Raw genomic sequence first — 13,125 nt, 5'->3', positions numbered from 1 at the left:
CAGCTATTTTGTGAACTGTTTGAAATGATTCTTGCTCTGGGATAATCTAGTGTGCTTGTGGGGATGTCGGCGGGTTTGGGGGTTCACATGGAAATGGGTCTGCACATTGATTTGCGGATGTGCGAAGGTTTCAGGGTATGTTGGTGAATATGGATTTTGGAGTGTCGGTTAATTTGGGGGTCACACTGCTTTAGGCATTTGAGGGTGCACGGGGATTTTGGAGTATTTAGGGCTGCGCACAGATTTGAGTGTCTCAGCGGATTTGAGGATTGTGCTGACTTAGAAATGTTTTGGAGAATATGGGGTGCACAGGGATTTGCGCAGACATAGGAGTTTGTCAGTGAATATGGGGGTGTCGGTGGATTTGCGGGCACCCACTGACACCGGGGTGAGGATGGTTTGGGGAGGAGCGTAGATTTAAGGGGATGTCAACTAGAATATGGGGACTATGCATGTGGACGTGTGTTTGAAATTTAAACTTTGTTCTTGCTACTTTTCAGGAGGAGGCAGCTGTTTTGTGAACACAGTTCTTAAATATTCTCTCTCTCTTCGGCTGTCACTCAGAAACCAGCTCCAGCCTCTGAAAGTGACACTCAGAGTTAAGAAACAGGAGCTGGTAACAGGTGTGTCGGTTGCTTTGGGGTGCACACTGACTGGAGGGTTGAATGTGGGGTTTTTTCGATGAGCACAGATTTGTGGGTGCACACCGATTTGCAGATATGTGAAGAGTGGGTGTGTTGGCGGATTCGGGGGTGAACACTGACTTGGGGGAACCGGTGGATTTCGAGGTGTTACAAATCTTATGGTTTTTCCCTTTATACAGACTTCAATAATAAATGCAATGTGAACTTTGACCTCTGTTTTTGGTTTTTTTTTAATGGAGACAGCCATTCCGTGAAATGATTCTTGCACTTAATGTGTATGTGGGGCTGTGTGCAGATTTGGAGCTGTGACGAGTCTCAAGGCAGATTTACAGTGGCAGCATATTCAATTGATCCCAACCTTTGTTGAGACAGCTGACTCCCACATATGGTTAAATATTAACTCATTAATGTAATCACAATCTGTAACCGTGGGGATTGTGCGGGTCAGACGTTATCAGGTGATGAGCGCGGTGAAATATCCGGTCACCTCGGTGCTTCAGTTCATTAATAAAGCCGCGTCCTGAGCACACGCCACTGGCGGCCGCTGTGTCTCCGGTCCGGGCTCCAGCTCCTCACATTCACCGCCTGATCTCCCTGGTGTTATTCCCGGGCGGATTGTCCCTTTGACCAACAGCGGCGGGACATTGGGATAGTGTGGGTGGAGGAGGTGAGCAGTGTAATTGCATCGTCCTGGAGTGTCAATACCTCACTGGGTCCGTCAGATGTCAGTCAAACAACTACTCCAGATGCCCCTCGCTCATTGGTCTGTGCATATGTCCATCTATTCCCATTCCCGCCCACCGAACTCGCAGCCTGACGTTCCCACAAAATGGCGACGGTCTAGTCAGATACTGGTTGGCTAATCCACTGTCAATTACACGAGTGTCCGCCTTCCGCTTGAATGATTGGCTAACGTGAAGAACGAGGGCCGGGTTTGTATAAACGACGGTTGACACTCCACTAACTGTACTGGAGTGTGGTGTAGAGAATTAGGACATAAATCCCTCACTGCTTCCTTTTTCAAATGAAACCTAAATAACCCCTCAAAAGTCCTATAGGTTGTCCGTAACGAAACACAATACCGCGAATTAAATAAAAATTACTGCCATTACTTCTGAAAACTTTTAAATGAAAACTAAACGACACAGAGTAATGTTTTCCAACACGAACGAAGGAATAATGAAGCATAGTGTGCCAAATTCTAAGTCGAGTCAATGTAATTCCTTATCTTCCTGTTTCACCCCCGATCTCCCGTAAACCCAACAGGTATGTATTCTGTAAAGGTGTCTCCTTTGATGTCCTTTATCCCACCAGTCTCGATATAGTTCATAACCTACCAACCCCTTAGCTTCTGATGTGCTAGTTGAAATTTTAACAGCTTTTGTAACTGAACCGCTGTGTGCAGGGACCCACAGGAATTGGACAAATAAACCAATACACTGCGTATGAAATAATGTTTGATGAGTAAATCTGTTCTTCTGCAAAATTACATTTTTTAAGACTCAACAAACCCGAACAGGCATCTGAACAAATTATAACTTTACATGAACAAATTTCCACCGCCCACTGTAAGCCTAAATTGAGGGAAACAGATTCTACTATATATACTGATAAATGGTAGGTAAATTGTTTCTTTATCATTACCTGTAATTCATGCACAAAAACAATCCCAGTTAAGTTATCTTTTGATTCCTCTGCAGCAATGTTTAACATATCATTATAATTTTCCACATTATACTGACGAATCAACATTCTCAAGCAGAACGGAATCCTTCGACTTCATTAAATCGTGTATCCTAAAAAGAATTGAGAAACTCAATGTGGGTTTACCAAGAACGCGACAGTGGGACATATTACATAATCCAACAAGCTCATATTCCCAGCGTGATTAAAACCCAGTCCCTGGACAACAAACTGTGTGAACTGACAGCCAGAATCTCTCACCAGCGGGAAACAAAATAATGTAACGTTTTGTGCTTTGCGGAGACCTGGTTGATGGAGGAGACACCGGACAACGCCATCGAACGCTATCTGTTCCCTGTGGACAGGTGGAAACCCCTCACTGGGAGGAGTAAAGGAGGTGGGGTATGCTTCATGGTCAACAATGCTTGGTGCAACCCCCAAGAATATGCATGTGCTCCAATCCTTTGTTGCCCAGATGTGGAGCAGCTGTTTAGACCCTACTGACTGCCCAGGGAGTTCACGGTGTTATCATCACTAGAGGGAACAGCCTCAACATTGAGGGGAGATGTTTTTGAACAGAGGTAAGGAGGAATATTTTTAGCCAGAGAGTAGTGAACCGGTGGAATACCTTGACACGGGCTGCGGTGGAAGCTGTCTGTGTGTATATTTATGGCGGAAGTTGATCATTTCCTGATCGATCAGGCCATCAAAGGATATAGCGAGAAGGCAGGTGTATGGGGTTGAGTGGGATCCGGGATCTGCGATGATAGAATGGCGGAGCAGAATCGATGGGCTGAACGGCCACATTCTGCTCTTATGTCTTACGGTCTTTCCAAGATTCAACATGACCTCCTTTTTCCAGTCAGTACAGCCCCCATCCCAAGTCCAGAAGAAAGGATGAAGTTTCCCCGTGAATTTATTCTCACTGAAGGTGCGGAGATGGGACCTGGTCACCGCGTTGTAAAATGAAACTGTCCCGTACTCATAACTGAGATAAACTCCCACCCTCCCGGGGTTGGGACCGGCAGGGAGACGGGGGTCAGGGGAGGTGGCAACACTGAACAAATCATAATTCAAGTCATAACCCTGTCCGATGACCCAGATCAGCGAGATCGTGGCGTCTGTGTCCACAGGACACTCGAAGCTGCTGCGTAGGTTGACAGTGTTGTTAAGAAGGCGTATGGCGTAATGGGCTTCATCAACTGTGGGATTGATTTCAAGAGCTGTGAGGTGATGTTACAGAAAAACAACGCCTTAGTTAGACCCCACCTGGAGTACTGTGTCCAATTCTGGTTACCTCACGTTGGGAAGTTCTTGACAGTTTCTGGAATATGTGACATGGTCAGCACATCATTGTGGGCTGAAAGGCCTGTAATGTGCTGTAGAAACTTTGTTCACTGCCAACCGCAAGATGCCGAACAGTGTTGCGGAGAGACAGTTCTTGGGATGCAAGTACACAGCTCGTTGGATGTGGCGAAACAGGTCGATTAGGTGGTGAAGAAGGCTTACAGAATACCGGCTTTTATTCGTGAAGCACTGAGTTCAAAAGCCAGGAGGTTATGCTGTAATTTATAACACTCTGGTCAGACCATGTCCGGAGTATTTATCTGAGGCTTCTGTGGTGCATATCTGGACAGTTAGGACGCAAAATCCATGGTCGATTCTCTCCGACGGAGGCCTCACACACTCACATTGAGAAATATACAAACAACCAATGTCCCAGCACCCGACCCTGCGGTACACCACTTGTTCCAAACTTCCCTCAGAGCAGAGATGAGGAGGAATTTATTCAGAGTGGGGTGGTGAATGTGAGGCATTAATTGCCCTAATTCCTGTTATCGGTGGTTGCCGGCCTCTTCGTCCACAACGACATGCGCAGTTCTCCTCCGACGTCACGGTGAATCTGTTCCAACAGATGTTTGTGATGGCTGAGGAATAGTGTTGAAGCAGGGAGCGAGTGAGAAGCTGAGATTTTGGACTACAACTGCCAGATGGCCCAGCGGCCTCGCATATTCGGCAGCTGATGCTGACTGAGCGCGATGCCCGATGGGAGCTGTAGTTCCGATGAAAAGCGGGTGTTTGTGACTTATGTACAACCATTTCTATAATTGAACAATTTGTGTCATTTGTCACTCTTTATGTAACCCGACAATTACATCGTGACAATGGGGCCTGTGGAGGGGAGAATCGGTGGTGCATCATGCTCAGTTTTGGAATCAGTGCACAGTCACAATTGAGTCTCCTTTTGACTCCCGTTCTCCACGGCCGGCAACAAAAGTCGTGAATCTTTACTGCGAATTCCAGGTTAATCACATCCTTTCTGAGGCGGCCGGCCAGAGTTGCACAGTTCTCCAGCCGTGGTCTCACCGACATAGAACAATGACAGCAGGGGAACAGGCCCTTCTGCTCACTGTGTTGTTCTGGACCAATAGGACCGGTCACTTTATGTCTCACTAAACCAGTCCCCTCTGCCTACACAAGGTCCACATCCCTCCATTCTCCAACCATTCACGTGATATCTAATAGCCTCTACCACATCTGCCTCCACCACCTCCCCTGGAATTCCTTCCAGACACCATCACTATGAGTCCGAAAAAAAACAAAAGTTGCAACACACATCTACTTTAAACATTCAGGGTCAAGTTGAACATTACAGTCTAATATAAGGGGTTTGTTTTACAGCAGCAGTGTCATGAAAAGAGAGAAAAATGCACTAAATTACAAAATAAATAAACATCGCAAAAAGGACCAGTGAAGTACTGTTCCCCGTTTCTACTGAAGTGCGTGTCGTCTGGTAGTAGACATTTCCTACCGGCTGTCCACTCTGTCTGTGCTTCTCATTTACCCATAAACTTCTGTAGGGCTTCCCACAGCCTCTCCCGAACAGAGCAAATACCCCTAGACTGTCCAGTCTTACTTTATCCAGGCAGCATCTTGTTAGGCGTCTTCTAATTACCATCCAAAGCTTCTGCATTATTCCAGTATTAGAATGCAATTCTCCAGATGTGGTTAAAATGATAGAGTTGCAACATAACTGCCTGACACTGGAACCACTATCTGGGAGTTATGAACTCGGATTCCCTCTGTAGATCAGCCCATGAATACAGAAGCAAAGGGATAGCGTTGAGCCTTTATCAGGCACTAGTCATGCTGTACTTGGAGTATCGTCAACATTCTTGTGCCCGGTATCTCAGAAAGGAAGTGCTGTCCTCGGAGAGAGTTCAGAGGAATTTCACCATGATGATTCCAGGAATGAAAGGGTTAACATACGGGAAGCATTTGGCGGCATTGCGCCGGTACCGACTGGAATTCAGAAGAATGCGGGGCGATCTCATTGAAACCCACCGAATGGTGAATGGACTGGATAGGGTTGATGTGGAGGGGATGTTTCCTCTGGTGAGCGTATCCAGCACTAGAGGGCGCAGTCTCAAAATTGAGGCGCAACCTTTCAGTACTTTCCTTGTTTTTACTGACTTTGTCTCAGGAGACAGCTTATCCACTGATGTCTACTGCAAACCCACGGACTCTCAAAGCTGCCAGGGTTATAACTATTCCCATCCTGTTATCTGTAAAATCGCGATGCATTTCTCTCAATTCCCCCGTCCCCAGCATATCTGATCTCAGGATGAGGCTTTTTATTCTAGAGCGGAGGAGTTGTCCTCCTTTTTCAAGAAAGAGGAGCTGCCCTTCCTCCATCTTGTTAGAGGAACAAGACCTTGTATTCCGTCTGGGTTGCCTCCAATCTGATGTCATGAACATCGATTTCTGGAACTTCTGGTAATGACCCCCCTTCGCCAGTTCTCATCACATTTTCCCTCTCTTACCTTACTCCCTGCCTGCCCATCGCCTCCCACTTTTTCTTTCTTCCATGGTCGACTATCCCCACCTATCAGACGCTCCTTCCACCCCTTCTCTAGCCCTGTATCACTTTCACCAATGAACTTCCCAGCTATTTATTTCATTATTCTCTACCCCCGGTTTCACCAATCACCTTGTCTTTCTCTCTCCTCTTCCTCGCCTTTTAAAACTATTCCACATCTTTTTTCTCCCCGAAATGTCGAATGTACTTTTTTTCCATTGATGCTGGCTGGCCTGCTAAGTTCCTCCAGCATAGTTTTGTGTCGCATGGATTCCATAATCGGCAGATTTTCTCTTGTTTGTGAGAGGAAAGGAGGAATTTTGTTAGCCCAAGAGTAGTGAGCCTGCGGAATGCTCTTCCACACACTGCGGCGGGGGCTGAGTCTGTGGGTGTATTTAAGACAGAAGTTGACCAGAGCATCGAAGGATATGGAGAGAATGCAGGTGTTTGAGGTTGAGTGCCATCTGGGATCAGCCATGATGGAAAGCGTAACAGGTGGGTTGGATGACTGATTCTGCTCCTCTGTCTTATGGTTGTATGGACGCCGGCCCGCACAATCATAATGAATCTCCTTTGCAGCACAAAACATCCTTTGTATAGAATGCTGAGCAGAACTGAATGCAACCCCTCAGGAAACTTGGCCAGTCACGCAGCATCTACTGAGAGAAATAGAGTCGACGTTTGGACGAGACCCCTACATACAGCGTGGACACCAGCCCTTCGGCCCAACCTGTCCATTCTGTCCTGGTGTCCATTTAATCTAGTTCCATCTGGCTGCTCTGGGGCGGGAATAACCTTGAATGTACATCCAGGTCGCATGAGCACATGTGCTGAAGGGTCTTTTCCCTGCTGTAAGAGTCGATGATATGACCATCCTGTACTTAACAATAGCACCGGGGACGTGTGCTCCAGAACTTGCCGCGCCGCTAGGAAATCTGTACCAGACCAGCTGCAACTCCGGCATCTACCCGTCAATGTGGAAAATTGCCCAGGTATGTCCTGTACACAAGAAACAGGAATAATTCAACCCAGCCAATTGCCGCTCAATCACCTACTCTCAATCTTCACCAAAGTAATGGGGAAGGGATCATCGGCAGTCCTCTCAGGCAGCACCTACTTGGCAATAACCTGCTTACGGATGACCTGTTTGGGTTCCGTCAGGGCTACTGAGCTCCTGACCTCATCACCTCCTCGGACCTAATCCGGACCAAAGAGCTAAATACCAGTGGTGAGGTGAGATGACGGCCTTCGACATCGAGGCAGCATTTGTCGGAGTATGGCATCACTTGCTAAAATGGAGTCAATAGGAATTAGGAAGAAAACCCTCCACAGGTTGGAATCATACCTGACACAAAGAAAGATGGTTGTGGTGGTGGGTGGTCAATCCTCAGGGCATCACTGCAGGAGTTCCTCAGGGAAGTGACCGAGGACCAACCATCTTCAGCTCCTTCATCAATGACCTTCCTTCCGTCAGCAGGTCCGAAGTGGGAATGTTCGCAGATGACTGCACAGTGTTCTGCACCATCCATGATTCCTCTGATACTGAAGCAGTTCATACCCAAACGCAGTAGGACCCGGACAATATCCAGGCATTCGAGCCACGCACTACCAGGCAATGACCATCTCCAAGAAGAGAGGCTCTAACCATCGTCTCTTGACAATCAGTGGCATCACCAGCACTAACCCTATTATCAACGTACTGGGGGTTACCCTTCACAGGAAACTGAACTGGGCTAGCCATATAAACACCACGGCTACCAGAGCAACTCAAAGGCTAGGAATCCTGCGGCGTGTTTCTCACCTCTTGACTCCCCAAAACCTGACCACCATCTACAAGGCTTAGGTCAGGAGGGTAATGGAATACTCGTCTCTCGCCTAGACGAATGAAGCTTCATCGACACTCGAGAAGCTTGCCACCAACCGGTACAACGCAGCCCATTTGATTGGTACCCTCACAAGCATCCAAACACTTCACCATCGACCAACATTTGCAGCAGTGTGTACTATCTACAAGATGCCCAACTACAACACACCAAATTTCCTAAGGCAGCACCTTCTAGATGCACGACCACTACCACCTAAAAGGACGAGAGAAACAGATATCTGGGATCACCACCACCTTGGAAATCCGCCTCCAAGTCCCTCACCATCCCGATTTGGAAATCCACCGCCTTTCCTTAATTGTCGCTTGGTCAAAATCATGGAATTCCCTTCCTAACAGCAAGAGCAGAGTTCAAAGCTCAGGGTGTATTTATTATTAAAGTCTGTATCAGTGAAACAACCTTCAGATTCAACACACCGGGATTCCCAAATCTGCGCCTCTCTGCAAATCTCTGCGCATTCCTAAATCTGTGCACACAGGTAAACCCGCGTGCAACCCCAACTCAGTTCACACCCAAATCAGTGAGATTCCCCAAATCCGTGCGTACCCCCAAACGTGCCGACACCCCGACATCCACCGACGTACCCGGATCTGTGCACACCCCAAACCCACTGCCACCCCTACATGCACATTAGATTATCCCACAGCCAGAATCATTTCAGACAATTCACAAAATAGCTGCCTCTACCTCAGATCAAATAGCAAGAACAAAGTTCACAGTTCGAGGTGTATTTATTATCGAAGTGTCTATAAATGCAACAACCTTGTGATTCATCACGCCTCCACATCCACAGACACCCCAAATCCGTGTGCACCCCCAAAGTCGCTGACACACCCAAATCTGTGAAAACCCCAACTCCATGTGCACTCCCAATTCCATGCACACCCTCAAACGCACATGCAATCCCCAAAGCAGTGTGATTCCCCAAATTTACCCACATTCCGAAATTCGTGTGCACTCCTTATTCACCAGTACACACTGAAATCTGCGCTCATCCGCAAATCAATGTGCAGCCCCATTTCCATGTGCACTACCAAACCCGCTGGCATCCCCACAAACGCATTAGATTATCCCAGAGCAAGAATCATTTCAAACAGTTCACAAAATAGCTGTCTCCATCTTAAAATGTTCTAACTTCAAACTGTATTAATTATTAAAGTATCTATGTGCGTCTGCTTCACTCTGTGATTATATCCGTCCGCATGTGTGTCTGTCCGTCTTTGTGTGTGTTTGTGTCAGATACTAGCCAGCAGACAGCACTCTGTGTTTGTCGAGACAGCGTGCCTACTTTGCACACCTGGCTAGTGTTGAGGAAACCCTTCAGGGCACCAGAAGGACGTGTGTACGCTGATTCGGGGAATTATACAACATTGCATTGTTTGTAAGGGATACGGCAATATCATGGGTTTTATTCTGAAGAGGGGAGATCTCGGAGAGTCTCTGCTGTTACCAACCCGCAGGTTCCGTTTACTGTGGACTGTCGCTGTAAGCGCCTGAGTGAGGCGGGACTATGACGTCAGTGACAGGCTATCGCAGTTTGTGCAGATTAAAATACAGAGAGGGAGAGGGAGAGAGAGAGAGAGAGAGAGAGAGAGAGAGAGAGAGAGAGAGAGAGAGAGAGAGAGAGAGAGAGAGAGAGAGAGAGAGAGAGAGAGAGAGAGAGAGAGAGAGAGAGAGGGAGAACAGCTACTCTCACAGTCTTCGCAATACTTGGAACTACGAACTACCGGGGCAAGTTTGATCCAGAATGTGTGATTGTCACTTCGTATAATCCACAGGAGTGGATTTTCGGATCTCTTGTCGGACCACTTACGTGTTAACCCTTGCCTGGGTATGTTGTGTGGTAACCTCTGGAAGACGGTATTCCTGTGACAGGTCGTTTTCGTTGATAATTCGTATGTGGATTTGGAACGATGACGGACAAGATCTACGGCGGCTGTTATCTCGTTTCCCCAGCGTGGAACCTGTGGAATACTTGGTACTTGCCTTCTCTCTCCAGTACAACGTGCATTGCGAATATCTCTTCCCCATCATTTATTCCGTGGATGACTGAACTTTCCTACTTTACCATCTCAAGACTCTTATTCCACCAAGCTCAATAGTTGGGAGTTATATTTACACAGAGACACACATAACATTGTTAACTTTTGTTTATCTTGGTTAAGTTACCACGTTACAAGTAGTTACTAATAAAGATAATGATTTTAACATCAAAACCAGGCTCCAGGTGTAATATATTGCTGCTGGTTCGTTTCTAAAACGTTACATTTGGTAACACTGCTCAATACATTTGAGGAGGTTGAACAGGGAATAAAAGAGTGAACATATGAGGAGCGTTTGATGACTCTCGGCCTGTACTCGTGAAGTTTAGAAAAATGAGGAAGAAATCACATTGAAACCAACCGAATATTGAACTAACACAGAACAGAGTGAGCCCTGGGGAGGCAGATGTGACAGTGTCGGGTGTGTGTGTGTGTGTGTGTGTGTGTGTGTGTGTGTGTGTGTTCACAAGATCACGTGATTCTACACATGATTTAAACCAAATGAAGAGCCACATTGGCTCTTAATATGACAAGGCTTTCAATCCAGGAATCATTTATGCGAACCTCTTGTGAATCCTCTCCAATGTCAGCACACCCTTTCTAAGATAAGAGGCCTAAAACTGATCAGAATACTCCAAGTGAGGCCTCACCAGTGCTTTATAAAGCTTCAATATTACATCCTCGGTTTTATATTCTCGTCCTCTCGAAGTGAATGTTAACACAGTATTTGCCTTCCTGATCACCGACTCAACCTGCAAATTAACCTTCACAGAATCTTGCACAAGGACGCTTAAATCTCATTGCACCTCATATTTTTTTTATAATTTTCTGCCCATCAGGTAAATAGCCTACCCTTCTATTTTTTTAACAATGACTCTACAATTTTGACAATATATTCCATCTGCCACTTTTTGCCCATTCTTCTAATCTGTCTAACTCTTTCTGTAGCCCCTTTACTTCCTCAAAACTATCTGCCTCTCCATTTATCTTTGCAACATGCAGAAAACCTGGCCACAAAGCTATCAATTCCGTCATCCAACTCATTGATATATAACGTGAAAAGAATCGGTCCCAACACAGACCCTGTGGAACACCACAATTTACAGGCACCAACCAGAAAAGGTTCCCTTTATTCTCCACGACCTCAACATCTTCCCAACCACTGCGGGCAGACTAACAGGCCTATAATTTATTTTCTTCCTTCTCTTTCCCTTCCTGAAGAGTGGAGGAATATTTCCAATTTTCCATTCCTTCTGACACATGCCAGAATCACTTGATTCCTGAAATACCATTACTAATTCCTCCACAGTCTCTCCAGCCACCTCTTTCAGAACCCTGCAGTGTACACCACCTGGTCCAGGTGATTGATCCACCTTCACACCTTTCATTTGCCCCTGAGGGTGAAAAGCCTCTGTTTGGGTGTGACTGGACCGATTGAATCTTTCAGTGAAACTCAGATCCGCAAGCCCTGGGAGCGTCATTATAAAGATTCGCTGCAATTTTCAACCTCACTGATATTTTCCTGTTGATAGGTGACCAGAACTGCGCACAATACACCAAGTGTATCCTCCCTAATGTCCTATAGAACTTCAACTTTACATCACAACCTGTGTACTCAACAAGGTGATTACGGTGTCCATATATCCCTGAAAGTTGCCTCACAGATAGATAGGGTAGTTAAGAAAGCTTATGGGGTGTTAGCTTTCATAAGTCGAGGGATAGAGTTTAAGAGTCGCGATGTAATGATGCAGCTCTATAAAACTCTGGTTAGGCCACACCTGGAGTACTGTGTTCAGTTCTAGTCGTCTCACTATAGGAAGGATGTGGAAGCATTGGAAAGGGTTCAGAGGAGATTTACCAGGATGCTGTCTGGTTTACAGAGCATGCATTGTGATCAGATGTTAAGGCAGCTGGGCTTTACTCTTTGGAGAGAAGGAGGATGAGAGGAGACATGATAGAGGTAACAAGATATTGAGAGGAATGGGTAGAGTGGACGCCCAGCAGCTCTTCCCCAGGGCACCACTGCTCAATACAAGAGGACATGGTTTTAAGGTAAGGGATGGGAAGTTCAAAGAGAATATTAGAAAACGTTTTTTTTTACTCAGAAGATGGTTGGTGCGTAGAATGCACTGCCTGAGTCTGTGGTGGAGGCAGATACACTAGTGAAATTTAAGGGCCTACTAGAGAGGTATATGGGGGAATTTAAGGTGAGGAGTTATATGGGAGGCAAGGTTTAAGGGTCGGCATAGCATTGTGGGCCAAAGGGCCTGTATTGTGCTATACTGCGTTCTATGTTTAAAATAGAAGCGGGAGCCGATACCGGACCACTGGAAAATTATGCTGGAAAATGATGCCTGACCCAGACATGAGACTCACCAGTCTACATTACTCCAGTATTATCCATTCCAGTTCTTAAATAAGAGAATAACATTTATCGCCGTTTTCCTGGTATCTTCATTGTGGCTAGATACAACACAAACATGTTGGTTAAGTCCACTGTAATTTCATTTCCTGCCTCTCCCAATAATCTGAATTATATCCCGCCAGACTGTGCGGAAATATCCCCCATTAACTGACTGAACACGATCTCCTAGTGGCCCTGTACTTATACAAATTGCAAAGACATTGTGGATAAGGACAGGACAGGGAAGGTTTAGTCATTGAGACTTTGAGCAGGGAAAGGATCCTTCAGCCCATGTAACAGTGACGTACATTCAAGCTAATTCCTTTCCCGTAGGAGATGGGTCAAACGCCGGCAGATGGAAATAATTTAGCTGGGCACCAGGTAGGCATGGAAGAGTTGGGCCTAAGGGCCTATGTCAATTCTGAAAGGGAAGGGAGTCGTTCAGTTCTGGTTAGAGTTATATATACAAAATGATATTTTACGCTGGAAAACTGCATAAGAGATTCAGTATTTGGTGGGAGAGTTTGAGGGTCTTGTGCCATGGGACGAGATTGTTCTCTGGGTATACAAATGGATCTTTGGATCCTAATTTATAACTCCCTGAAATGGG

Source organism: Hemitrygon akajei, unplaced genomic scaffold, assembly GCF_048418815.1.
Source record: "Hemitrygon akajei unplaced genomic scaffold, sHemAka1.3 Scf000038, whole genome shotgun sequence".
Taxonomy (NCBI): Eukaryota; Metazoa; Chordata; class Chondrichthyes; order Myliobatiformes; family Dasyatidae; genus Hemitrygon; species Hemitrygon akajei.
This window is presented reverse-complemented; position numbering follows the sequence as displayed.